This window comes from Loxodonta africana, chromosome 10, assembly GCF_030014295.1.
Source record: "Loxodonta africana isolate mLoxAfr1 chromosome 10, mLoxAfr1.hap2, whole genome shotgun sequence".
NCBI classification, from domain to species: Eukaryota; Metazoa; Chordata; class Mammalia; order Proboscidea; family Elephantidae; genus Loxodonta; species Loxodonta africana.
This window is the reverse complement of record NC_087351.1, coordinates 3,334,502-3,349,976: the sequence shown is the minus strand read 5'-3', so window position 1 is coordinate 3,349,976 and position 15,475 is coordinate 3,334,502.

The window sequence follows — 15,475 nt, the reverse complement described above, 5'->3', positions numbered from 1 at the left end:
GGGTAGAGTAGGAGGGGTTAGACTAGAACAGAACACAAGAGAAAGAATCGAATAGAATGAAGTAGAGACGAGTACAGTAGAATAGAGTCCAATAGAGTTGAATAGAGCCAAAGAGAGCTGAATGCAGCCGAATCCACCAAATTCGAGCTGACTCGAGAAGAATCATGTCGAATCGCGTTGAAAAGTGTCGAATCCAATCCAATAGTTTAGTGTAGGGCAGGTAAGATGAGGGTAGGGTAGGGTAGAAGAGAATAGATTAGAATAGACCAGAAAGAATAGAGAAGAGTAGACTAGAGTCAAATCGAGTCAAATCCTGCCGAAAAGAGCCGAATAGAGAGGAAAAGGGCCAAGTCCAACCGAATCGAGTTGAATTCGCACAAAAAGGAGCTGATTCGAGCCGATAGGACCTGAATCAGGTCGAATCCCGTTCAAGTCTGTTGACTAGAATAGAACAGATTACAGTAGGCTAAGTTAGAGTAGGGTAGGATAGACCAAAATGCAGTAGAACAGAACAGGATAGAAGAGAACTGAAAGACTAGAATAGGGTCGAGTAGTGCAGAGTCTAGAAGAATAGAGTTGAATATTGCCGACTAGAGCAAAATAGAGCCCAAAAGACCCAACGTGATAGAAATCAAGATGAACGGCGCCGAATCCCGCGGAATCATGCTGGATCGCGTCGAATCCCGTTGAATTGCATTGAATCCCATCCACTCAAGTCCAATCCAATCGAATCGATTAGAATAGACTAGAGAAGGGTAGAGTACAAGACAATAGACTAGAGAAGAATACAGTCGGATGGAGTAGAATGGAGTTGAAAAGAGATAATAGAGTTGAGTAGACTCATAGAGCCACATAGAGTTGAATAGAGCCTATTCAAGCTGAATAGAACTGACCAGGGCGAAATGGAGCCGATTAGAACTGAATCGAACCGATTAGAGCCCAAGAGGGATGAATGGAGTGCAACGGAGCCGATTGGAGCCGAATCGCATCGAAATGCGTGGAATCGAATCCAGTGGAATAGATTAGAGTAGGGTTGGTTAAAATAGAGTAGAAGAGGATTGAACACAGTAAAAGAGAATAAAAAGAATACAAGAGAACCGAGTCCAAAAGGTTAGAGCAGAGCAGAATAGTGTAGAGTAGAACAGAGTCGAATAGAGTCTAAGCGAGCCAAATGGAGAAGAAACAAGGCAAATCGCGTTGAATCCCCTCGAACCAATTCCAGTCAATTAGGGTAGGGTAGAGTAAAATCGTGTTGAGTGGAGTAGAATGCTGTGCAACGCAATCGAATGGAGTCGAAAGGAGTAGAAAAGAGCCGAATAGAGCCGAATGGTGCTGAAGAGGGCCGAAGAGGGCCGAATCGAGCTGAATTGAGCCAAATCCAGTAAATCGAGCCTAATGGAGCCGAATTGAGCCGAATCCAGTTGAATCGACACTCTTCGAGCCAAATGGAGCCGAATGGACATGAATCGAACCAATTCGACCTGAATCGTGTCCAAATTCATGGAATCGAATTGAACAGATTAGAGTAGGGGAGGTTCGGGTATGGCAGGGTGGAATAGAGTAGAGTAGCATAGAATAAAACAGAAGAGAATAGAAGAGAACAGAACAATACAGAACGAATACAGAAAACAGTAGGCTAGAGTAGCGTAGAGGGAAACAGAGTAGAGTAGAATAGATTCGAACAGAGCTAAATAGAGCCAAACTGAGCTGAACCGTGTCCAAATGGGTTGAATCCAATCCAATCAAATGGATTAGAATAGAGTAGAGTTGGGTAGCACAGGGTAGGGTAGAATAGACTCGAACAGAACAGAACAAAATAGGAAGAAGAAAGAAAATAGAGAAGAGTAGACTAGAGTACGATAGAGTAGGCTAGTGTAGAGTAGGGTAGACTCGAATACAGCTGAATAGAGCCGAATGGAGTCGAAATGAGAGGAATCACGTCTAATCGATTCGAGTAAATTAGAGTGGTGTAGGCTAGAGTAGAGCAGAATAGTGTAGAATGGTGTGGAATAAATAGAATGGAGTCGAATGGAGTCAAATAGAGACGAAAAGAGTAGAGAAGAGTCGAATAGAGCAGAATAGGGCCGAAAGAGGCCGAATTGAGCAGAATCGAAGCAATTCAAGCCAAACGAGCCAAATAGAGCCAAATCGAATCGAATCGAGCTGATTCAAGCTTAATCACGTCGAATCCCGTTCAATGCATCCAATCCAATCCAAAGGTCTAGATTAGAGAAGGGGAGGGGAGGGTGGAATAGAATAGAGTAGAGTAGACTAGAAGAGATTAGAACAGAATAGAAGGAATAGAATAGAGTAGAAAAGAGTAGGGTCGAGTAGACTCGAATAGAGTCGAATAGAGCCGAATAGGCCAAATAGAGACGAATAGAGAAAACAGAGCTGAATGGAGCCGAATAGAGACGTAAAGGAGCCATAGAGAGCCGATTCGCACCTAATCGAGCTGAATCAAGCAGAATCACGCCGACTGTCACTGAATAGCGTCGAATCACGTCGTTTTATGTCGGACCGGGTCGAATCGCTTCGTATCGCATCGGATTGCATCGAACGTCGTCGAATCACGACGAATCACGCCCCATCACGTCCAATAACTTCGAATTGCGTCCAATCTCCTAGAATTCTGCTGAATCACGTCGAATCGTATGGAATCTCGTCTAATCTCTTTGAATCCCGTCAAATGCCTTCGGACCTTGTCGAATCCCGTCGAATCCTGTCCAATCGCGTCGAAGTGAATCGAATTGAATCAAATAGATTCAAGTAGGGTGGGTTTGGGTGGGGTGCAGTAGGGTTGGGTAGGGTAGGATAGAACAGAGTCCAACAGAATAGGAGAGAACAGAACAGAAGAGAAAGAATCCAGCAGAATAGAATAGAGTAGAAAAGAGTCAGATAGTGCAGAACATAGCCGAATTGAGGCGAATGGAGACAAAACAAGATGAATCGCGTTGAATCGCTTCGAATCGGGTCCAATCGAATCCATTCGAATAGATTAGGGTAGGGAAGGGTAGACGAGAATGGAGGAGAATAGTGCAGAATGGTGTGGAATGGATTAGAACGGAGCCGACTAGAGACGAATAGAGTAGAAAAGAGTCGAATAGAGCATAGTTGGGCCGAATAGGGCCAAAGAAGGCCTAATCGAGCAGAATCCAGCAGAATCGATGCCATTGGAGCTGAATGGAGCAAAATGGAGCCCAATCGAACCGACTCGAAGCGAATTGATCTGATTCAAGCCTAATCGGGTGGAATGGCGTGAAAATGCGATGACTCGAACAGAATCAAAGATTAGAGAAGGGGAGGGGAGCGGCTGGGAGGGTAGAAGAGAATAGACTAGAACAGTACATAATAGAAGGAACAGAAGATAGCACAGTACGGTAGAGCAGAGAAGAGTAAAGTAGAGAAGAGTAGAGTCGAATAGAGTGAAATAGTGCAGAATAGAGCTGAATAGAGCCAATTCTAGCCGAATCGAGCCCAATGGAAACAAAACGTGATGAATCGCGTCGAATAGCGTCCAATCGAATCCATTAGAATAGATTAGAGTAGGGTAGGGTAGAACAGAATAGAGTAGAATCGAGTCGAATGGAGTTGCATAGGGAAAACTAGAGTAGAAAAGAGTCGAATCGAGCCGAATAAGGCTGAACCAAGTCGAATTGAGTTGAAACAAGCTGAATCGAAGCGATTCAAGCCAAATGGAGCTGAATCGAGCTGATGGTGCCGAATGAGCCGATTCAAGCATCATCGCGTCCAATCCCATTGAAATGCTTTGAATCGAATGCAATTGAATAGATTCGAAAAGGTTAGGGTAGGGTGGTTTTGGATAGGGTAGACTAGGGTAGACGAAAGTAGACTAGAGTAGAGTAGACAAGAGAAGTCTAGAGTAGTAGCCTAGACAAGACAGCTGGACTAGTCAGACTAGTGGTATAGATCAGTAGGCTAGACAAGTAGCCTTGAAGAGTACCCTTGCCCTGACAAGTACCCTAAATTCTGAATCTGAACTACTCCCCTTGCCTTAACTAGTATCCTGAACTAGTAGCCTTGTCTGAACTACTGCCCTTAACTAGTAGCCTTGCCTTAAGTAATAGTCTTAATGTCTACCCTTGCCTTACTAGTACCCTGAACTAGTAGCCCTGCCTTAACTAGGACCCTGGCCTTCACCAGTAGCCTTAACTAGTACCCTGGCCTTCACCAGTAGCCTTAACTAGTACCCTGGCCTTCACTCGTATCCTTGCCTCAACTAGTACCCTTAACTAGTACCCTCGCATTAACTAGTAGTCTTAAGTAGTACCTGGCCTTCTCAGTCCCCATAAGTCCTACCCTGGCCTTAACCAGCTGCCTTAACTGGTACCCTGGTCTTAACTAGTAGTATTCACTTGTACCCTTGAATCCACTGGTAGCCTAAACTAGTCGTCTTGCCTTAAGTAGTAGCCTTCACTTGGACCTTGCCTTAACTAGTATCCTTAACTAGAACCTGTGCCTTAGCTAGTACTCTTAACTAGTACAGCGGCCAGAACGAGCAGCCTGAACTAGTAGCCTTGTCTGAATTAGTACCCTGAACTAGTAGCCTTGCTTTAAGTAATAGTCTTAACGTCTGCCCTTGCCTTCCTAGTACCCTTAACTAGTAGCCAAGCCTTAACTACTACCCTGAACTAGTAGCCTTGCCTTAACTAGTAGCCTTGCCTTAACCAGTTGCCTTAAGTAGGACCTTGGCCTTAACTCGAAGTCTCAACTTGTAAACTTGCATCAAAGAGTAGCCTTAACTAGTACTCTTGCCTTAAGTAGTGGCCTGAACTAGTACTCGTGCCTTAGCTAGTACTCTTAACTAGTACAGTGCCCCTAACTCGTATCCTGAACTAGTAGCCTTCTCTTAACTAGTACCCTTAACTAGTAGCCTTGCCTTCACTAGTACCCTGGCCTTCTCCAGTGGCCTTAACTAAGACCCTGGCCTTCACTGGCAGCCTTAAGTAGTACCCTTAGCTAGTACCCTCGCATTCACTAGTAGTCTGAATTAGTACCCTGGCCTTATCAGTACCCAGAACTACTACCCTTGCCTTAACCAGTTGCCTTAACCAGCACCCTGGACTTAGCCAGGAGTATTAACATGTACCCTTGCATCGACTTGTAGACTTAACTAGTACTCTTGCCTGAAGTAGTGGCCTTAACTCGTTCCTTGCCTTACTAGTAGGCTTAACTAGTACTCTTAACTAGTACAGTGGCCCTAACTAGTATTCTGAACTAAAAGCCTTGTGGTAACTAGTACCCTTAACTAGTCACCTTGCCTTAAGGAACAATCTTAACATCTACCCTTGCCTTACTAGTCCTCTTAACTAGTAGCCAAACCTTAACTAGTACCCTGAAGTAGTAGCCTTACATGGACTAGTAGCCCAGCCTTAGCTAGTACCCTGGCCATCACTAGTACCCTTGCCTCAACTAGTAACCTGGCATTAACTAGTAGTCTTAAGTAGTACCCTGGCCTTAACTAGTAGTATGAACTTGTACCCTTGCATCAACTAGTAGCCTAAACTAATACTCTTGCCTGAAGTCGTAGCCTTCACTTATACCTTGCTTTCCTAGTAGCCTTAACTAGTACCCGTCCATTAACTAGTACTCTTAACTAGTACAGTGGCCCTAACTAGTAGCCTGAACTAGTCCCCTTGCCTGAGGTAGTCCCTTTTCCAAACTAGCACCCTTCTTGAGTACCCCTATGGAGTAGGGTATGGTACAGTAGGGTGTCATATGGTAGGGTAGCATACGGTAGAACAGAGAAAACAGAATCCAATAGAATAGAAGAGGATAAGTCAGGATAGCTTAGTTTCGTGTAGGGTATGGTAGAGTAGCATCGGATGGAATAGAGAAAAGAGAAAACGAGAATCCAATACAACAGAATCGAAAAGAAGAGACTAGATGAGGAAAGACTGGGGCGGGATAGGGTTCTGTCGAATAGAAGAGCGTAGAATGGTGTGGAATGGAGTCAAATGCAGTCAAACCGAGATGAATAGACTAGAAAAGAGTTGAATAGAGCGGAATAGCACCGAATAGGGACATCTAGGGCTGAGTCGAGCCCAATCGAGCCCAATCGAGCCCAATCAAGTCCAATCGACCAGATTCGAGCTGAATGGAGCCGAATGGAGCTGGAATGAGCCAAATAGAGACCAAGAAAATGAGCCAAGCTAGATCGAGGCAAATCGCACCTAATCGCATCCTATTGCATCGAATCTCGTCGAAGTCCATCCAATCCCACCAAAACCCATTGAATCTCATGAAATCTCACCGAATCCCGTCCAATTGTGTCAAATCGGGTCGAATCGAATGCAATCGAATTCAATAGAACAGCTTAGAGTAGCATAGGTTAGGCTGGGATTCAATAGGGTAGGGCACAGAGGAATAGACTAGAGAAGCATAGAGTAGAAGAGAAGAGAATACAAAGAGTAGAATGGAGTAGAGTGGAGTAGAGTAGAATAGTCAGAGTCGAGTAGTGCAGAATAGAGATGAATAGATCCAATTCGAGCTGAATCGAGTCGAATGGAGAGGAAATGAGACAAATCTCAATGAATCGAATAGATTAGAGTAGGGTGGGGGAGAAGAGAATAGACTAGTGTAGAATGGAGTCGAACAGAGTAGAATGGTGTGGAATGGAGTCGAATGGAGCCAAATAGAGACGAATAAAGTAGAAAAGAGTTGAATTGAGCTGAACAGGGCCGGATAAGTTTGGATCGAGCCTAATGATGCTGAATCGAGCAGAATCGAGCCAAATTGACCTGATTCAAGCCAAAGAGAGCTAAATCAAGCCAATTCAAGCCTAATCCCATGGAATCGCCTTGAAAGGCATTGAATCGAATCGAATCGATTAGAGTAGAGGAGGGTAGAGTAGGAGGGGTTAGACTAGAACAGAACACAAGAGAAAGAATCGAATAGAATGAAGTAGAGACGAGTACAGTAGAATAGAGTCCAATAGAGTTGAATAGAGCCAAAGAGAGCTGAATGCAGCCGAATCCACCAAATTCGAGCTGACTCGAGAAGAATCATGTCGAATCGCGTTGAAAAGTGTCGAATCCAATCCAATAGTTTAGTGTAGGGCGGGTAAGATGAGGGTAGGGTAGGGTAGAAGAGAATAGATTAGAATAGACCAGAAAGAATAGAGAAGAGTAGACTAGAGTCAAATCGAGTCAAATCCTGCCGAAAAGAGCCGAATAGAGAGGAAAAGGGCCAAGTCCAACCGAATCGAGTTGAATTCGCACAAAAAGGAGCTGATTCGAGCCGATAGGACCTGAATCAGGTCGAATCCCGTTCAAGTCTGTTGACTAGAATAGAACAGATTACAGTAGGCTAAGTTAGAGTAGGGTAGGATAGACCAAAATGCAGTAGAACAGAACAGGATAGAAGAGAACTGAAAGACTAGAATAGGGTCGAGTAGTGCAGAGTCTAGAAGAATAGAGTTGAATATTGCCAACTAGAGCAAAATAGAGCCCAAAAGACCCAACGTGATAGAAATCAAGATGAACGGCGCCGAATCCCGCGGAATCATGCTGGATCGCGTCGAATCCCGTTGAATTGCATTGAATCCCATCCACTCAAGTCCAATCCAATCGAATCGATTAGAATAGACTAGAGAAGGGTAGAGTACAAGACAATAGACTAGAGAAGAATACAGTCGGATGGAGTAGAATGGAGTTGAAAAGAGATAATAGAGTTGAGTAGACTCATAGAGCCACATAGAGTTGAATAGAGCCTATTCAAGCTGAATAGAACTGACCAGGGCGAAATGGAGCCGATTAGAACTGAATCGAACCGATTAGAGCCCAAGAGGGATGAATGGAGTGCAACGGAGCCGATTGGAGCCGAATCGCATCGAAATGCGTGGAATCGAATCCAGTGGAATAGATTAGAGTAGGGTTGGTTAAAATAGAGTAGAAGAGGATTGAACACAGTAAAAGAGAATAAAAAGAATACAAGAGAATCGAGTCCAAAAGGTTAGAGCAGAGCAGAATAGTGTAGAGTAGAACAGAGTCGAATAGAGTCTAAGCGAGCCAAATGGAGAAGAAACAAGGCAAATCGCGTTGAATCCCCTCGAACCAATTCCAGTCAATTAGGGTAGGGTAGAGTAAAATAGTGTTGAGTGGAGTAGAATGCTGTGCAACGCAATCGAATGGAGTCGAAAGGAGTAGAAAAGAGCCGAATAGAGCCGAATGGTGCTGAAGAGGGCCGAAGAGGGCCGAATCGAGCTGAATTGAGCCAAATCCAGTAAATCGAGCCTAATGGAGCCGAATTGAGCCGAATCCAGTTGAATCGACACTCTTCGAGCCAAATGGAGCCGAATGGACATGAATCGAACCAATTCGACCTGAATCGTGTCCAAATTCATGGAATCGAATTGAACAGATTAGAGTAGGGGAGGTTCGGGTATGGCAGGGTGGAATAGAGTAGAGTAGCATAGAATAAAACAGAAGAGAATAGAAGAGAACAGAACAATACAGAACGAATACAGAAAACAGTAGGCTAGAGTAGCGTAGAGGGAAACAGAGTAGAGTAGAATAGATTCGAACAGAGCTAAATAGAGCCAAACTGAGCTGAACCGTGTCCAAATGGGTTGAATCCAATCCAATCAAATGGATTAGAATAGAGTAGAGTTGGGTAGCACAGGGTAGGGTAGAATAGAGTAGAATAGAACAGAACAGAATAGGAAGAAGAAAGAAAATAGAGAAGAGTAGACTAGAGTACGATAGAGTAGGCTAGTGTAGAATAGGGTAGACTCGAATACAGCTGAATAGAGCCGAATGGAGTCGAAATGAGAGGAATCACGTCTAATCGATTCGAGTAAATTAGAGTGGTGTAGGCTAGAGTAGAGCAGAATAGTGTAGAATGGTGTGGAATAAATAGAATGGAGTCGAATGGAGTCAAATAGAGACGAAAAGAGTAGAGAAGAGTCGAATAGAGCAGAATAGGGCCGAAAGAGGCCGAATTGAGCAGAATCGAAGCAATTCAAGCCAAACGAGCCAAATAGAGCCAAATCGAATCGAATCGAGCTGATTCAAGCTTAATCACGTCGAATCCCGTTCAATGCATCCAATCCAATCCCAAGGTCTAGATTAGAGAAGGGGAGGGGAGGGTGGAATAGAATAGAGTAGAGTAGACTAGAAGAGATTAGAACAGAATAGAAGGAATAGAATAGAGTAGAAAAGGGTAGGGTCGAGTAGACTCGAATAGAGTCGAATAGAGCCGAATAGGCCAAATAGAGACGAATAGAGAAAACAGAGCTGAATGGAGCCGAATAGAGACGTAAAGGAGCCATAGAGAGCCGATTCGCACCTAATCGAGCTGAATCAAGCAGAATCACGCCGACTGTCACTGAATAGCGTCGAATCACGTCGTTTTGTGTCGGACCGGGTCGAATCGCTTCGGATCGCATCGGATTGCATCGAACGTCGTCGAATCACGACGAATCACGCCCCATCACGTCCAATAACTTCGAATTGCGTCCAATCTCCTAGAATTCTGCTGAATCACGTCGAATCGTATGGAATCTCGTCTAATCTCTTTGAATCCCGTCAAATGCCTTCGGACCTTGTCGAATCCCGTCGAATCCTGTCCAATCGCGTCGAAGTGAATCGAATTGAATCAAATAGATTCAAGTAGGGTGGGTTTGGGTGGGGTGCAGTAGGGTTGGGTAGGGTAGGATAGAACAGAGTCCAACAGAATAGGAGAGAACAGAACAGAAGAGAAAGAATCCAGCAGAATAGAATAGAGTAGAAAAGAGTCAGATAGTGCAGAACATAGCCGAATTGAGGCGAATGGAGACAAAACAAGATGAATCGCGTTGAATCGCTTCGAATCGGGTCCAATCGAATCCATTCGAATAGATTAGGGTAGGGAAGGGTAGACGAGAATGGAGGAGAATAGTGCAGAATGGTGTGGAATGGATTAGAACGGAGCCGACTAGAGACGAATAGAGTAGAAAAGAGTCGAATAGAGCATAGTTGGGCCGAATAGGGCCAAAGAAGGCCTAATCGAGCAGAATCCAGCAGAATCGATGCCATTGGAGCTGAATGGAGCAAAATGGAGCCCAATCGAACCGACTCGAAGCGAATTGATCTGATTCAAGCCTAATCGGGTGGAATGGCGTGAAAATGCGATGACTCGAACAGAATCAAAGATTAGAGAAGGGGAGGGGGGCGGCTGGGAGGGTAGAAGAGAATAGACTAGAACAGTACATAATAGAAGGAACAGAAGATAGCACAGTACGGTAGAGCAGAGAAGAGTAAAGTAGAGAAGAGTAGAGTCGAATAGAGTGAAATAGTGCAGAATAGAGCTGAATAGAGCCAATTCTAGCCGAATCGAGCCCAATGGAAACAAAACGTGATGAATCGCGTCGAATAGCGTCCAATCGAATCCATTAGAATAGATTAGAGTAGGGTAGGGTAGAACAGAATAGAGTAGAATCGAGTCGAATGGAGTTGCATAGGGAAAACTAGAGTAGAAAAGAGTCGAATCGAGCCGAATAAGGCTGAACCAAGTCGAATTGAGTTGAAACAAGCTGAATCGAAGCGATTCAAGCCAAATGGAGCTGAATCGAGCTGATGGTGCCGAATGAGCCGATTCAAGCATCATCGCGTCCAATCCCATTGAAATGCTTTGAATCGAATGCAATTGAATAGATTCGAAAAGGTTAGGGTAGGGTGGTTTTGGATAGGGTAGACTAGGGTAGACGAAAGTAGACTAGAGTAGAGTAGACAAGAGAAGTCTAGAGTAGTAGCCTAGACAAGACAGCTGGACTAGTCAGACTAGTGGTATAGATCAGTAGGCTAGACAAGTAGCCTTGAAGAGTACCCTTGCCCTGACAAGTACCCTAAATTCTGAATCTGAACTACTCCCCTTGCCTTAACTAGTATCCTGAACTAGTAGCCTTGTCTGAACTACTGCCCTTAACTAGTAGCCTTGCCTTAAGTAATAGTCTTAATGTCTACCCTTGCCTTACTAGTACCCTGAACTAGTAGCCCTGCCTTAACTAGGACCCTGGCCTTCACCAGTAGCCTTAACTAGTACCCTGGCCTTCACCAGTAGCCTTAACTAGTACCCTGGCCTTCACTCGTATCCTTGCCTCAACTAGTACCCTTAACTAGTACCCTCGCATTAACTAGTAGTCTTAAGTAGTACCTGGCCTTCTCAGTCCCCATAAGTCCTACCCTGGCCTTAACCAGCTGCCTTAACTGGTACCCTGGTCTTAACTAGTAGTATTCACTTGCACCCTTGAATCCACTGGTAGCCTAAACTAGTCGTCTTGCCTTAAGTAGTAGCCTTCACTTGTACCTTGCCTTAACTAGTATCCTTAACTAGAACCTGTGCCTTACCTAGTACTCTTAACTAGTACAGCGGCCAGAACGAGCAGCCTGAACTAGTAGCCTTGTCTGAATTAGTACCCTGAACTAGTAGCCTTGCTTTAAGTAATAGTCTTAACGTCTGCCCTTGCCTTCCTAGTACCCTTAACTAGTAGCCAAGCCTTAACTACTACCCCGAACTAGTAGCCTTGCCTTAACTAGTACCCTTGCCTTAACCAGTTGCCTTAAGTAGGACCTTGGCCTTAACTCGAAGTCTCAACTTGTAAACTTGCATCAAAGAGTAGCCTTAACTAGTACTCTTGCCTTAAGTAGTGGCCTGAACTAGTACTCGTGCCTTAGCTAGTACTCTTAACTAGTACAGTGCCCCTAACTCGTATCCTGAACTAGTAGCCTTCTCTTAACTAGTACCCTTAACTAGTAGCCTTGCCTTCACTAGTACCCTGGCCTTCTCCAGTGGCCTTAACTAAGACCCTGGCCTTCACTGGCAGCCTTAAGTAGTACCCTTAGCTAGTACCCTCGCATTCACTAGTAGTCTGAATTAGTACCCTGGCCTTATCAGTACCCAGAACTACTACCCTTGCCTTAACCAGTTGCCTTAACCAGCACCCTGGACTTAGCCAGGAGTATTAACATGTACCCTTGCATCGACTTGTAGACTTAACTAGTACTCTTGCCTGAAGTAGTGGCCTTAACTCGTTCCTTGCCTTACTAGTAGGCTTAACTAGTACTCTTAACTAGTACAGTGGCCCTAACTAGTATTCTGAACTAAAAGCCTTGTGGTAACTAGTACCCTTAACTAGTCACCTTGCCTTAAGGAACAATCTTAACATCTACCCTTGCCTTACTAGTCCTCTTAACTAGTAGCCAAACCTTAACTAGTACCCTGAAGTAGTAGCCTTACATGGACTAGTAGCCCAGCCTTAGCTAGTACCCTGGCCATCACTAGTACCCTTGCCTCAACTAGTAACCTGGCATTAACTAGTAGTCTTAAGTAGTACCCTGGCCTTAACTAGTAGTATGAACTTGTACCCTTGCATCAACTAGTAGCCTAAACTAATACTCTTGCCTGAAGTCGTAGCCTTCACTTATACCTTGCCTTCCTAGTAGCCTTAACTAGTACCCGTCCATTAACTAGTACTCTTAACTAGTACAGTGGCCCTAACTAGTAGCCTGAACTAGTCCCCTTGCCTGAGGTAGTCCCTTTTCCAAACTAGCACCCTTCTTGAGTACCCCTATGGAGTAGGGTATGGTACAGTAGGGTGTCATATGGTAGGGTAGCATACGGTAGAACAGAGAAAACAGAATCCAATAGAATAGAAGAGGATAAGTCAGGATAGCTTAGTTTCGTGTAGGGTATGGTAGAGTAGCAGCGGATGGAATAGAGAAAAGAGAAAACGAGAATCCAATACAACAGAATCGAAAAGAAGAGACTAGATGAGGAAAGACTGGGGCGGGATAGGGTTCTGTCGAATAGAAGAGCGTAGAATGGTGTGGAATGGAGTCAAATGCAGTCAAACCGAGATGAATAGACTAGAAAAGAGTTGAATAGAGCGGAATAGCACCGAATAGGGACATCTAGGGCTGAGTCGAGCCCAATCGAGCCCAATCGAGCCCAATCAAGTCCAATCGACCAGATTCGAGCTGAATGGAGCCGAATGGAGCTGGAATGAGCCAAATAGAGACCAAGAAAATGAGCCAAGCTAGATCGAGGCAAATCGCACCTAATCGCATCCTATTGCATCGAATCTCGTCGAAGTCCATCCAATCCCACCAAAACCCATTGAATCTCATGAAATCTCACCGAATCCCGTCCAATTGTGTCAAATCGGGTCGAATCGAATGCAATCGAATTCAATAGAACAGCTTAGAGTAGCGTAGGTCAGGCTGGGATTCAATAGGGTAGGGCACAGAGGAATAGACTAGAGAAGCATAGAGTAGAAGAGAAGAGAATACAAAGAGTAGAATGGAGTAGAGTGGAGTAGAGTAGAATAGTCAGAGTCGAGTAGTGCAGAATAGAGATGAATAGATCCAATTCGAGCTGAATCGAGTCGAATGGAGAGGAAATGAGACAAATCTCAATGAATCGAATAGATTAGAGTAGGGTGGGGGAGAAGAGAATAGACTAGTGTAGAATGGAGTCGAACAGAGTAGAATGGTGTGGAATGGAGTCGAATGGAGCCAAATAGAGACGAATAAAGTAGAAAAGAGTTGAATAGAGCTGAACAGGGCCGGATAAGTTTGGATCGAGCCTAATGATGCTGAATCGAGCAGAATCGAGCCAAATTGACCCGATTCAAGCCAAATCGAGCTAAATCAAGCCAATTCAAGCCTAATCCCATGGAATCGCCTTGAAAGGCATTGAATCGAATCGAATCGATTAGAGTAGAGGAGGGTAGAGTAGGAGGGGTTAGACTAGAACAGAACACAAGAGAAAGAATCGAATAGAATGAAGTAGAGACGAGTACAGTAGAATAGAGTCCAATAGAGTTGAATAGAGCCAAAGAGAGCTGAATGCAGCCGAATCCACCAAATTCGAGCTGACTCGAGAAGAATCATGTCGAATCGCGTTGAAAAGTGTCGAATCCAATCCAATAGTTTAGTGTAGGGCGGGTAAGATGAGGGTAGGGTAGGGTAGAAGAGAATAGATTAGAATAGACCAGAAAGAATAGAGAAGAGTAGACTAGAGTCAAATCGAGTCAAATCCTGCCGAAAAGAGCCGAATAGAGAGGAAAAGGGCCAAGTCCAACCGAATCGAGTTGAATTCGCACAAAAAGGAGCTGATTCGAGCCGATACGACCTGAATCAGGTCGAATCCCGTTCAAGTCTGTTGACTAGAATAGAACAGATTACAGTAGGCTAAGTTAGAGTAGGGTAGGATAGACCAAAATGCAGTAGAACAGAACAGGATAGAAGAGAACTGAAAGACTAGAATAGGGTCGAGTAGTGCAGAGTCTAGAAGAATAGAGTTGAATATTGCCGACTAGAGCAAAATAGAGCCCAAAAGACCCAACGTGATAGAAATCAAGATGAACGGCGCCGAATCCCGCGGAATCATGCTGGGTCGCGTCGAATCCCGTTGAATTGCATTGAATCCCATCCACTCAAGTCCAATCCAATCGAATCGATTAGAATAGACTAGAGAAGGGTAGAGTACAAGACAATAGACTAGAGAAGAATACAGTCGGATGGAGTAGAATGGAGTTGAAAAGAGATAATAGAGTTGAGTAGACTCATAGAGCCACATAGAGTTGAATAGAGCCTATTCAAGCTGAATAGAACTGACCAGGGCGAAATGGAGCCGATTAGAACTGAATCGAACCGATTAGAGCCCAAGAGGGATGAATGGAGTGCAACGGAGCCGATTGGAGCCGAATCGCATCGAAATGCGTGGAATCGAATCCAGTGGAATAGATTAGAGTAGGGTTGGTTAAAATAGAGTAGAAGAGGATTGAACACAGTAAAAGAGAATAAAAAGAATACAAGAGAATCGAGTCCAAAAGGTTAGAGCAGAGCAGAATAGTGTAGAGTAGAACAGAGTCGAATAGAGTCTAAGCGAGCCAAATGGAGAAGAAACAAGGCAAATCGCGTTGAATCCCCTCGAACCAATTCCAGTCAATTAGGGTAGGGTAGAGTAAAATAGTGTTGAGTGGAGTAGAATGCTGTGCAACGCAATCGAATGGAGTCGAAAGGAGTAGAAAAGAGCCGAATAGAGCCGAATGGTGCTGAAGAGGGCCGAAGAGGGCCGAATCGAGCTGAATTGAGCCAAATCCAGTAAATCGAGCCTAATGGAGCCGAATTGAGCCGAATCCAGTTGAATCGACACTCTTCGAGCCAAATGGAGCCGAATGGACATGAATCGAACCAATTCGACCTGAATCGTGTCCAAATTCATGGAATCGAATTGAACAGATTAGAGTAGGGGAGGTTCGGGTATGGCAGGGTGGAATAGAGTAGAGTAGCATAGAATAAAACAGAAGAGAATAGAAGAGAACAGAACAATACAGAACGAATACAGAAAACAGTAGGCTAGAGTAGCGTAGAGGGAAACAGAGTAGAGTAGAATAGATTCGAACAGAGCTAAATAGAGCCAAACTGAGCTGAACCGTGTCCAAATGGGTTGAATCCAATCCAATCAACTG